This window comes from Protopterus annectens, chromosome 14.part0, assembly GCF_019279795.1.
Source record: "Protopterus annectens isolate FY-2018-M chromosome 14.part0, PAN1.0, whole genome shotgun sequence".
In the NCBI taxonomy this organism is placed as follows: Eukaryota; Metazoa; Chordata; order Ceratodontiformes; family Protopteridae; genus Protopterus; species Protopterus annectens.
In genome coordinates, this window is record NC_056748.1 from 398,132,181 (window position 1) to 398,145,161 (window position 12,981).

The window sequence follows — 12,981 nt, forward strand, 5'->3', positions numbered from 1 at the left end:
TACTTGCTTTGGCCTAATAAGACTTTTCTTTTGTCATTACCTTTCTCAACTTGCAGAGTTACGTGCACATCTTTTTAGTATTTTGTGCTTAGGCTCTATCACAGCTATATTTCAAATAATGATTCTATAGTCAGTGTTCCCCAGGATCTCAGTTTTATCATGGCTTTTGTTCTGTTATTACTAACAATGTTTTATTTTATTTTTTGTTTTTCAGGTTTTGAATGTGCAGAGATTTATTCTTGGTACATGTGTAGTTGGGTGTCAATACGCATAATCTTGATAGTTTGGTGTTGACATATTATGCTCATCGATAGTGCAATTTGACAAGCTTAAACATATATATACATATATACACACGGGTCCACTTTGTAATTTCAAAATACTGAAATCCTGAATTTCAGCATTCTGAAACCACAAAGCCGAAAACCCAACCACAACTCACAAACTTGAAAACACACAACCGCAAAATTCAAAATCCTGCACTCACGCTACACATACAGCACACACATAAACATACACAAAACTCCCCCCTACAATCAAACAAACTAATCTAAACTACATATAAGCAGGGGGGCAAGCCCCCCTGCACCCCCCCACTTATATATTCTAACACAGAGATCGGACAAACAGTAACACAAACGAAACTCACACACACACACACATCTTACAGTCCCTTAAACACACACAACAGTCACAACACACACTTACACGCACCAAACCACTAACCAACATACTAACACACATAAACTCACCAAAATAAAACCTAAACATCCACATTCCGTACCACCGGAAGCCGAAATTCGAAATATCGGTACTTCGGTATTTTGAATTTCACGCTTCTGCTGGTTTCGGAAATGTGAGTATTTGACTTTGTAAGTTTGAAATACTGAAATTCGGGATTTCAGTATTTCGAAATTACAAAGTGGACCCACACACACACACACACACACACACACACACACACACACACATATATATATATATATATATATATATATATATATATATATATATATATATATACACACACACACACACACACACACACACACACACACATGTTTTTATTAATTGAAACTCCCAAATGTTTTACTCTGTTTTGTTGACAAACTTTGGTCCACAAAACAGATGGTTGACAGGTATGTGAGAGAGACAGTCCCTAGGGTTGGGGGATATGCTCTTTCCCCTAGGATTGTCAGATCTTAGAGTTAGTTAATATAATTAGCAGGGGGTGTGGGAGGTTCCTCCCTGCAAAAAAAAAAAAAAAAAAAAAAACAGTTTTCTTTTGCATGTTCTGAGGTTGTGGCTCAGAACATGTGCATTAAGATGTCTCTCCTTTTTTTACTTTTGCGGTCAATGTTTTTAGTTCCAATCTACTGAAATAAATAAATTATCTTCAAATGGATCCCTATATATGTATATATTTTTTCTATTTAAATAGGACACTTCAAGGGCTGCTTCAGTGGGGGCAGACTATGCCTGACATTCATGCTAGCATGAATGCTTGTATTATACACAATGAAAGCTAATGAAGTTCAGAGGCTAAGGAAATAGGGTTACTAAAGCAGGGCTTACTGAAATACAGGAATAATACCTTCTAATAGGAGACTTGGAATAAAATTATTTGGGAGGGTACCCCATCACTCTATATTGTTGCTAGCATTTAACAAAGGAAAATAAGTTTTATATCAATTCTCCGACCCTTAGTCTGCCTACAAGTACATTGACAGATGTCCCAAATGAGCACATGGCTACTTTAAAGACTACTTGTGGCTTTAAAGTAAAAATTATCGGCAGTAGGACATTTCCTGATTGCCTCCAAATATGTAGATGGAGAAACAATTGGTGACTGTGCTTATATTTCTAATAAGAATTGGATAAGGTATTAGGCTGAAAGCCTTTTCAGATCCCTGGCATGGACTTTTCTCTACATGCAGAGAAGGTTTACTTTTGACTGGCTAACGTCACTGAAAAAAAAAATATGAGGAAGAAAAAGAGTTGGGGAGATATTCAGATCAACATGGTTTCCACTGCATACTTACTTTTTTCTAAAATAAAACAAATGAAATAGAGATATTCAGGAAATTTAAAACCACATATTCAGACAGTTGTATCTACTTTCCTATGTATAATAACATTAGATATAAATAATTACAGCTATTATAATTTAAGTAAAGTGCTGTTAAACAATTTAGGGCTAATCTAATGTTGAACAGAGAGGCATTACGTAAGAGCAAACAACGTTCGATTCCTTTGTAACCATAATGTTATTAAAGGAGCTTTGAATGTGACTACACAATTATGTCTGTAAGAAAGTGAAACTGAATGACTCCATTGAGACGAACATTAATTTCTGAACAATAGCAGCATAAGTGGTATATACTGATATATCCTGTATGTGTTAGGACTTATATAAAATGCTGAGAGTCAGTGGGTCTTCAGATATGTGGAGATTCGGAATCCCTGAGGTAGAAGAGTAAATCACAACAGACACGTACGCTATCTTACTGGTACAGAGAATATGGAAGCTGCTCCATTTTCCCCCACTGGTAGTTTCAACTCTGAAAGAACATGTCTGAGGTTCGGCTATAGCAGGACAGCAACCAGATAAAGGTGTAGAATAAAGTCAGAGTACTTCTTTAAGAGTAGTTCTCATAAGGTTAATCTGCATCTTGGGTGCAAAGTATAATCTTACATACAGAATATACCACTATGTAAACCTACTCACGCAAAGCTTGCATTATGCTGTATGCTACAATTAGCCAGCTAAATATTTTTCTGGGCTATTCTGTACAGCTGCACACACAACACTGAGTATATTAATAAATGGTCACCCATTTCCGTTGTGCTGTGTGCTGCTAAACCATCTCTCCTTGTCTATATCTGCTGTGCTGCTCATTTTGTGAATATGAGTGCACTTACCTAATGGCTGTTTAGGAAGTCTTACAGCTTTTGTATGGTCAGCGTTCAGCCAATACATGCAGATAAGGATATTTGCTAGGCAGTTTGTCACTGTTGTGCTTGGATATTAGCTTAGTACCATGCTTACTTTGTACCTGCCCATACCCCCCTTGAAATTTCTCACGTCTGCAGCTTTAGCAGACTCCCCCTGATGCTGGGTAATAAGGTGCTGACTGATATGACTACCTTCATCAAATGGTGGGTTTATGTCACTGGTTCCTTTTGATCTAAATTAGCTAGTCAGAAGTGCTTTAGTGTAATACTATGGTGACTCTGATGTTTGCCTATGTTAAGGTCATCTATACTGCACAGCTCAGAGGGAATACTGTGTTTGTAAGACTGGACACCCCTTGTTTGAAAAGCTTATCCAGTCTGCACTGTACTGTTCCTCTGCAGAGTGATGCAACCATGCAGCCTGTATATTACTTGAAGAGAACTCTTGAATATGTATTACTTAGTATCAGGTATCAACATCTTATGTCAACAACCGCATCCTTCTCCCTCAAATAAGGAGCACTGCAGGTACCTTGCTAAGTGCTACTGAACTCTGTTAACCTTTTGCGTCCTGCTTTACTGTTTCCATGATGGGGCATTACTGGATTGTCCATGAATACCCACAGTTTGTTTTTACCCCTTCACTATCTGCAGTCATGATACCCGCAGTGGTGGTGCTGCGGTAGCATTGTCGCCTCACAGTAAGATGCTGTCTGGTTCGATTCTCTGCTAGAGCGTCTTCTGCGTGGAGACATGCGTGAATGGGCGTACCTTCGTTGAAGGTTGTGCGTCAGGCCTGGCAAGCCGATATGTAAAAATCAACTGCCAATCATTAGCGGACTGGAGTTCCGCTGTGGCGACCCTTAACCGGGAAAAGCCGAAAGACACAAACAAACAAACTATCTGCAGTCATGAATTACACCACTTTTTGATTATACTGAAACTGGACCTGTTCATCCTTGGATACCACCTGCATTTAATTGGGTTAATGGAGGATATTTCTACACACACACATATATATATATATATATATATATATATATATATATATATATATATATACATATATATACTCACCCCCCCACCTAACCATAACTGAATACTGCTAATGCACGGAACTGCTTTGCTAGGCTTGTGCAACATGTCCTTTGCTAAACAATTAATGTTTACAGAGACCTATGTACTAAAACTAATTATGATTTTCTTTTAGAATGCTCTACATTACAAGTCTTCAGCATTATTGCAACTATGCACGACTTCTGATATGACGGCATTGATTTTCAAATTACATATGATGTTGAGAACCACCACGGGATCATCTTGCATATTAGTTTGGAAGAGTAAATCTGCCTTATCATACTTTAGACTCACCAACACCATCACCCGAATCAATGCAACATCAGTCTGTCTATTTTTATTTAATGAGGTAAAATATTCATCTGGACAGTTCCCATTTTCAGTGGATTCCTTGGAAGAAAAGCTCCAGGAACAATTGTAAGAGAGACTTAAATGGAATATGAAACATGCAATAAATGAAGATGAGAATGTTGTTGTTTGTCTTTCGGCTTTTTCCGTGTAAGGGGTCACCACAGCGGAACTCCGGCCCGCTAATGATTGGCAGTAGATTTTTACAAGATGCTGAGGTGCCAGCTCGACGCCCAACCTTCAACGAAGGCATGCCCATTTATGCATGCATATCTTTCAAACACTACCCAACCGCGGGGAGGACATGCAGACTCCCAAGACAAGCCGAGAATCGAACGGGAGAACCTCTTGCTGTGAGGTATCAACGCTACTGACGTACCACAGCGGCAATAATAAATGAAGATGAGAATACTGTTGAAATATAAGAGAATGGTTAATATACATGCTGAACATCAGAAAAGGATAAAAAACAAGAACTGCTCATTTATTCACTTCTGTATTGCATAACTAGTACAGACATCACAATTGGACTATGTACAGATAATTTTCATGCAGCTCTAAAATGACATATCCATTTAGTATGGATAATTAGTTAGTAAGAATTAAATATGGAGAACTTCTAAATGAATGTTTAGCAGACTTTTGTCACAATGCATGTAGAAATCTTTTCCATTGTTAGTCAACATGGACAGGGAAGGATAAATCACCATATCTACTCATGAATTTCTCTTTGCATATATGAGAAGACTAAAAGCTGACTAAGACCATCGATGTGGTTTGTGCATTTCTATAAGAGTAAGTTGGGGAAAATTGGATAATTTAATATTTTGTAATGAATTTTAGATGAATAATGGACAGATGTTGGATGAATTCATTCCCCTTCAAATTGCAAGGTAATGAACATGTGGTTGGCTGTAGCATGGTGACCCACAGCAAATGTAGCAATCTTGTTATAGCCCTGCATTGGTTTAGCAATCTTGTTATAGCCCTGCATTGGTTTATGAGGAGGGGGAATCGAATGTTAGTGAACGTATGTATAGAACACAGGAGGGAGAGAAGGAGACATATTCCTGAAATACAGAATCAAGAGGTATGCATAAAAAGGTCCAAACCCTATAAATGCAATACCTGCAATACCAGGCTACAACTCTTACCACACTTTTTGGCCACCAAACCAGGACAAAACACTAAAGGTGGAGGAGTGTCCCTATTTACCAAGGATATTCACACCTCCAGGCTAGTTGCCCAACACAATGCATCCAAAATTCTCCAAGTGCAACACTAGGTAATACTGCAATCCAAATTGTAGCTTGATACAAATCCTCCACCATGCTCCAAGATTCTCACTACACCTTTCTAAACATACTGGAAAATATTAAGACATTAAGATACAACCAAACACCCTAATACTGGGTGATTTCAATTACCCTGCCATTAAATGGAAAAACTACTCATGTACCAACACCTTTGCCCAACGGTTCTTGGAATTCATAAATTCCAACGCCCTGGGTCAGCTAATTCATAGTCCCACCAGGGGCTCCAATATCCTGGACCTGGTCATTACCAACATGGGAAATCAATACTCCACACCAGTGGTCACCCCCTCGTTGGTTAGGTCTGACCATAAGCTAATCATCTTTGCATCCACATCCCCCCCCCCACTAAGGAAACATCTGTAAAAAACTTCTCAAAGGCCAACTTCATGCTATTCAAGTCAGAAGTGACAAACTTCATGACACCCATGCAGATGGGAACTGAAAGTTCGACTGCTGAATCCTACACTAAAGCACTGTACAAGTACATCCACTCGTGCATGAATCGTGCCATGCCAAATAGAACCAAGACGCTCTCCTCCAAAAAAAGGAAGCCAATCTGGTGGTCCTCTGTCATAAACAAACTGTACAACAGAAGGAAGAAACTATTGCAGAAAAGAGGAAAATCCCAGGATGCAAAAAACTCCCTTACCAGCCTCAGTAAGAAGCTGAGATCCCTCATAAAATCCTCCAAAGCTAGTTACGAAAATAAAATTGCCAAAGATTCCAGAAACAACCACAAGGCATTCTATAGCTATGTCAAGAATCTAAATGGCAATGCTCAGATCTGCTCTGAGCTACAACAGAATGGCATTAAATATACTGATCCCATGGACATTGCCAATATCCTGGCAGATCGATTCAGTGCCAACTTCACCCCCCCTCTCACCCCCTAAAGGGCCCATTTCAATACTGAAAGATTGCCAAACTCCGGTAATCATGGCCACATAGGTAAAAACAGCACTCTCCAAAGCTAAGAATACAGCATCCATGGGACCAGACGACATCCCGGGCTGTGTACTACATGAACTACAAAATGAGCTGGCAGCTCACCTAAGTGTCATGTTTAACCATAGCCTCACCTCAGGCTTTGTGCCCACTAAGTGGTGAACAGCTACAGTTATCCCACTCCACAAGGGGGGATCCACCTTGGATCCTGGGAACTACTATCCCATCAGTCTGACGAGTCTGATCTGCAAGGCCATGGAACATATTATCATAGAACTTATACACAAAGACACTGGCACCTTCAAACACTGGACCCCACACAGTTTGGGTTTTTGAAGGGCTTATCGTGTCTCCTGAACCTGACTGACTTCTTCGAATCAGTCTCCAGAGCCGTGGACGAGGGTAAGGTAGTCCTCTTAGCCTATCTGGACCTTGCCAAGGCCTTTGACACTATCCCCCACTCTGGAATCATAGATAAACTTACTAAGCTGGGCATAAATCCCTACGTCACTCGATGGGTTGCCAAGTGACTTACTGACAGAACCCATACTGTAAAAGTAGCCGACTTCAAATCCAGCTCCAGACAAGTGACAAGTGGAGTACCTCAGAGTTCAGTCCTGGGACCGCTCTTGTTTGGCATCTACTTCTCTGAAGTACAGGCCAACACTAAGGAACTCTGAGTGCAAACTGAGAGCCATTATGGAATCCTCAAATTATGTGGATATTCTACAAAAGAGCCTTACAGAAGCAGATGCTTGGTGCCAGAGCCATGGGCTCAAGCTCAATGCCAAGAAATGTATAGTTATTCCCATTGGGAAAAACTATGTACCCATGAATTACCACTTAGGTGGCAGTACACTAAACACAGAAAGTGTGATAAGAGACTTAGGAACACAGGTGGACAGTGGTCTCACCTTCGATAACCACATCATCACAACAGTCAGGAAATCCTTCTATGTGGCCCACCTCATCACTAAGGGCTTTTCATCCAGAAAAAAGGAGGTAATTTCCCACTGTACTCATCCTTCATTAGACCCATCATAGAGTACAACGCCCCATTTGGTATTTACCTCACAAGACATCTGCAACAACTGGAAAGGCCACAGAAACACCTCACTAAAAGAATCACATTCCTAAAGCAGATGCCCTATGCTGACCGACTAAAAAAACTCCAGCTATACTCTGTCACATATCGTCTACTCAGAGGCAATTTCTGCTTAACATACAATGCCATGTCAAACCCAGAGTTGCTGGACATGTTACACTTAAAGAAATCCCAATCCATCAGAGCCACATGCTCCAGGGACCTAAACCTTGTCATCATAATGAACAAAACATGCTGGAGGGATAGGTTTCTGAACCAGAGACTCCCCATACTCTGGAACAGACTGCCCATACATGTCGAGCAGAGCACCTCCTTGACCCTCTTCAAAAGGAACCTTGACGATTGGATGGGAGATAGGAAATTTACCCCAGGAATCACATCAGTCGCCCTGCTAGACAGGGGTCCAGGGAAGTAAATATTGTGGGAAGAAATAGCCAGGGAATTGTTATGGCTAGGCTTGTATAGGCCCTAGGGCTGATAGCTTATTACCAGCCTATGAACCTATAAATAATAGTTTTGTATCTGTTCAGATTAGTACAGTACTTATAAACTTATCTAATTGAAACTGATTAGTAGTAGTCAGTCTTAGTAGCCTGAGAGAGCTAACTAGTTCAGTCATGTAAAAATAAAAATAATATAAGTTTTTTGTTTTGGAGATCGAGCACCAGTCTCATTTTGTGGGTCTTACAGGTAAAAAAGTCATGGCTTTTGTTTTGTTAGTGCTCAGATATAGTCTGGAGAGGAAAAATATAAGTAGTGCTGTTTGGACTTTTTGATGTGACTGAGCTCTATAGTTTAAAGCTGATTGACACAGAATCATCTGAAAGGCTCAAGGTGAAATCCTCAATATACTTAAAAAGTTTGGCATCTATGCAAGGTACCAGTACCTCACTAATAAGTACCTTTCACAGTAAGGGCCAAGCAATGAGTCCTGTGGCACAGCTAGGATCACAGTCAGGAGAAATGAGACTACATCATGCCATCTGAATGAATGAGTCTGACTTTCAGTGTAACTAATACGCATTCTGTGGGCACTGAGGAAGAAACCAAATAATGTTCCAGCGGGAGATGATGGTTGACTATATCAAAGGTTGGGGGTCAAAAGGCAATAAAGTGACAGCCCTACTAAAGTTCATTTACATGTAGAGACACTCAGTGGCATTTAGCACATTTGTGCCTGTGCCATGAATGGGAAAATCAATGTTGTGTGCTAGATATGAGATCACTGTTCATGACATTCTGAAGGAGGCAAACGTGCCCACATTTTTCTTAGATTTTTTGAGCAGGTAGCAGGAGGGCAATAAGGTGATTATTTGCTCAGAACAGTTGATGTTCCTTGTTTATGCAAAAATATGACAATGGTGTCTTGCCAGATTACAGACACCCTTCCTTCTTTGTGCTACCCTGCCACTAGCCTTAACTTTGCTTGAAAAAGCCCATACAAACAATCACACCTAGCAATGCTGTTAAAAATTAATGGAAACTATTAATAGACATTTAAAATGCATGGTCATTTTTCTAAGATATGATCAGAGATGTTGAACAAAACTGAAGTAGAACCCTCCCATGTAGGAGGGAGTATTCCATTTCATACAGAATTTATAATAGTACAAACTTTGTTACAAATGCTGAGTTTTTATTTCTGAAATGTTAAACAATGTGGTTATTTTTTTCTGTGTTTTCCCATTTCTCAGTGACATCTCCTCAGTCATCCTTGCCAGCCTGAAAATCAAGTGGTCCATTGACTCCAGTCTCCAGTGTCAATTCTAATCAGAGATCACACTCTGGATATGTGACCCCTGACCCTACCCAACAGGTACTGCGTTACCTCTCCTCTTAATCCACAGCCAGCTCCTACAGCTCATAGGCTGATATGCAAACTTAAAATGTATGGGTCACAGTCAGAGCTTTATCTCTGTATGTCAGAGCTGGATTACGTATATTTTAAGCAATTCTGTATGAATAAGATGGATTGTTATGTTGCATATGGCAACTGAAAACACAATTTTTCTATAATTGGCTAATCAAATTAGAAAATGGCGACCTCTTTCAGTCTTAATTAAAATAATTGCAGAGGTGAATGAAGAGAAGCTGGGGTAGAGCTTCCTGAGTATAATCATTTTTTTTAAATATTATGAGCATCACCTTATGCATGTATAATATTTTCTATGTTTTCTAGCTGGAAATATTGTTTTGAATTGTACTAAATCTTAATCTCTTTTGGATCTAAAATGACTGAGATTTTCTAGATAACTTCAGTGATTTCCATGGTGGTAATGTAAGCAGATTGTGGGGATACTAGTGATGACAGGTCAGAGCTATCAGCTTTCAGCGGTACTGTGACAGTTTGCTCTCATTATATAACTTGTTTAGGGCAATATAGTGTGAAAGCCATTATTGCGAAAATCAAATAGAAAACTGCAGGATGTATTTATTTGCTTTAAACTTCTTATACAGATGTTTGGGCTGATTTGATGACCATTTTTTTTAACCAAAGCCATGGCAAATGACAGACTGATAATACAACTGAAAATTCATATAGGGCCAGAGTAGGCAGATAAATTAAATATCATTGAAGTAAGTGGGCAAGAAAGCTTAGAATACATGTCAGACTGATATTAAACTGAATATGGTATGTGTAAGTAAAAAAACAAACAAAAAAAAAAAAAAAACAAAAAAAACAATGTACATACATTTGCACAGAACACTGTGACACCTAATCAACCACCATTTGGTTGTAGTAATCTCAAGGAAAAACGAGAAAGCCATTTTTACTAGAATGGTAGTAAATAATTGAGAATAAATGAAAACTGACACATTTAAGTCATTAAATATCATCATGTAATGGAGCTATGATATCAGTGAGAGTAGTTATCCATTGTTATTTGAGAAGAAATGATAGCAGTGGTAGATGGCATGCATATTATACAGCTGATATATGTTATCTGGCTGTATGATATATCACACTGCTGTCTGTTCCATTGTTATTTAAGAAATGATAGCAGTGGTAGGTGGCATGCATATTATACAGCTGATATATGTTATCTGGCTGTATGGTATATTACACTGCTGTCTGTTCCATTGTTATCTGAGAAGAAATTAAAGCAGTGGTAGATGGCATGCATATTATACAGCTGATATATGTTATCTGGCTGTATGATATATCACACTGCTGTCTGTTCCATTGTTATTTAAGAAATGATAGCAGTGGTAGGTGGCATGCATATTATACAGCTGATATATGTTATCTGGCTGTATGGTATATTACACTGCTGTCTGTTCCATTGTTATCTGAGAAGAAATTAAAGCAGTGGTAGATGGCATGCATATTATACAGCTGATATATGTTATCTGGCTGTATGATATATCACACTGCTGTCTGTTCCATTGTTATTTAAGAAATGATAGCAGTGGTAGGTGGCATGCATATTATACAGCTGATATATGTTATCTGGCTATATGGTATATTACACTGCTGTCTGTTCCATTGTTATTTGAGAAGAAATGATAGCAGTGGTAGGTGGCATGCATATTATACAGCTGATATATGTTATCTGGCTGTATGATATATCACACTGCTGTCTGTTCCATTGTTATTTGAGAAGAAATGATAGCAGTGGTAGGTGGCATGCATATTATACAGCTGATATATGTTATCTGGCTGTATGGTATATTACACTGCTGTCTGTTCCATTGTTATCTGAGAAGAAATGATAGCAGTGGTAGATGGCATGCATATTATACAGCTGATATATGTTATCTGGCTGTATGGCATATCACACTGCTGTCTGTTCCTAGCGTTAAATGCTGAAGATTTAAGTTGTGTAACAGTGAAGCAGTGTAATGTTTGAAGGTAAACTAGCACTGAGGTTAAAGACAAAATGGACAGAGGTAAAGAACAGCTGAGGGTCTTTTTTTAAACAGAAATATGACAATGGCCTGATATCAAGATACTATATCTTCTGCATAACTGTATATATGCAAAGAATGATCTGAAAAGGATTAGGCATATTGTTCCAGTCTAGCTGAATTTCAGCTAGTCTCTTCTTCATTCATTGTACGTTTTATGGTTTGCTGCCATAGCAACCATTCCTATTACAATGGTGTAGTAAGAGAGGAGATGGCTAATGATGGAGTGAATAAGACAGTAACTATAAATTTAGGTTTTGCAGGAAATGTAAAGCAAGCAGTGACAAGAAATTCTATGTGACTGGTCATAATGAAGGAAGCACTCAGACTATGACAGAACACAGATGAAAGCTGATGATCCTGCTTTTAGCTGTATTGCAAATGTGAGGTAAGCTAGCACCGAGTTATGTAGCAGGTCCAGTGTGCCTTCCTCTAGGAGCTGTATGCAGTCATAACACAAAGGCTTAATAAATAGTATGTTTTGAACAGAGCCTTGATCTCAAACTCTAAAGTGTAATGAATCACACAATCGAAATTGTGTTGGAACCATTCACTTTACCTAACAGAAATAATACAGTTTCTTTTATTTTTCTGATAGGGAACTTAATTAATATTTTCATGAATTGTATTAGAAATATTATTACTATTAAATGTAGCTAGGTGTTTATAAAATAGTAATTTGCAATATTGTAGTACGTTGCAATAAATAACGGAACAGCCAACTGCAGAAACAGTTTCACTGGAGCAGATAAGATTACCCTAAATTGCTATCACTGTAATGAGATTATAGATCTATTTGTTAACTGATTAGGTGGGTTGGTCCAGGGATGCTTTATAGCACTGACCCTGCAAACTACACAACAGACAATTACAAAAAATTATAAAAAGACTATTTATAAATAATATAACCATCTTTATCAAACTTCAGATAATCTGCTGGTGATTATAACAAATATAGTAAACAGTGCTTAACTCATTTCCTCCAGTACAGCTCTTTTGAGTGTGTACTTTTAATTCCCAGTGGGTGTGGCTTGAGTCTTTAAAAAAATGAAGTTATCACCTTACAGTTCAAACAAATGTTCATATCTCTGGAACCGTAAGTGTTACTAGAAAACTGTAAATGGAAAACTGTTCGGGATAAATTAATCTATACATTAGTGGCATTCATTCAGTTTGATGCTTTAAACTGGATTTTATAAGCTAAAAATAAAGGAAGTAAATACTCATTTTGTAATGTTGTATAAACAGCTTATGATATCTCAGTAACCATTCAAGCAAGACACATACTGCCAGCAGGATTTTCTGCATACAGCTGTGAGCTTTCAT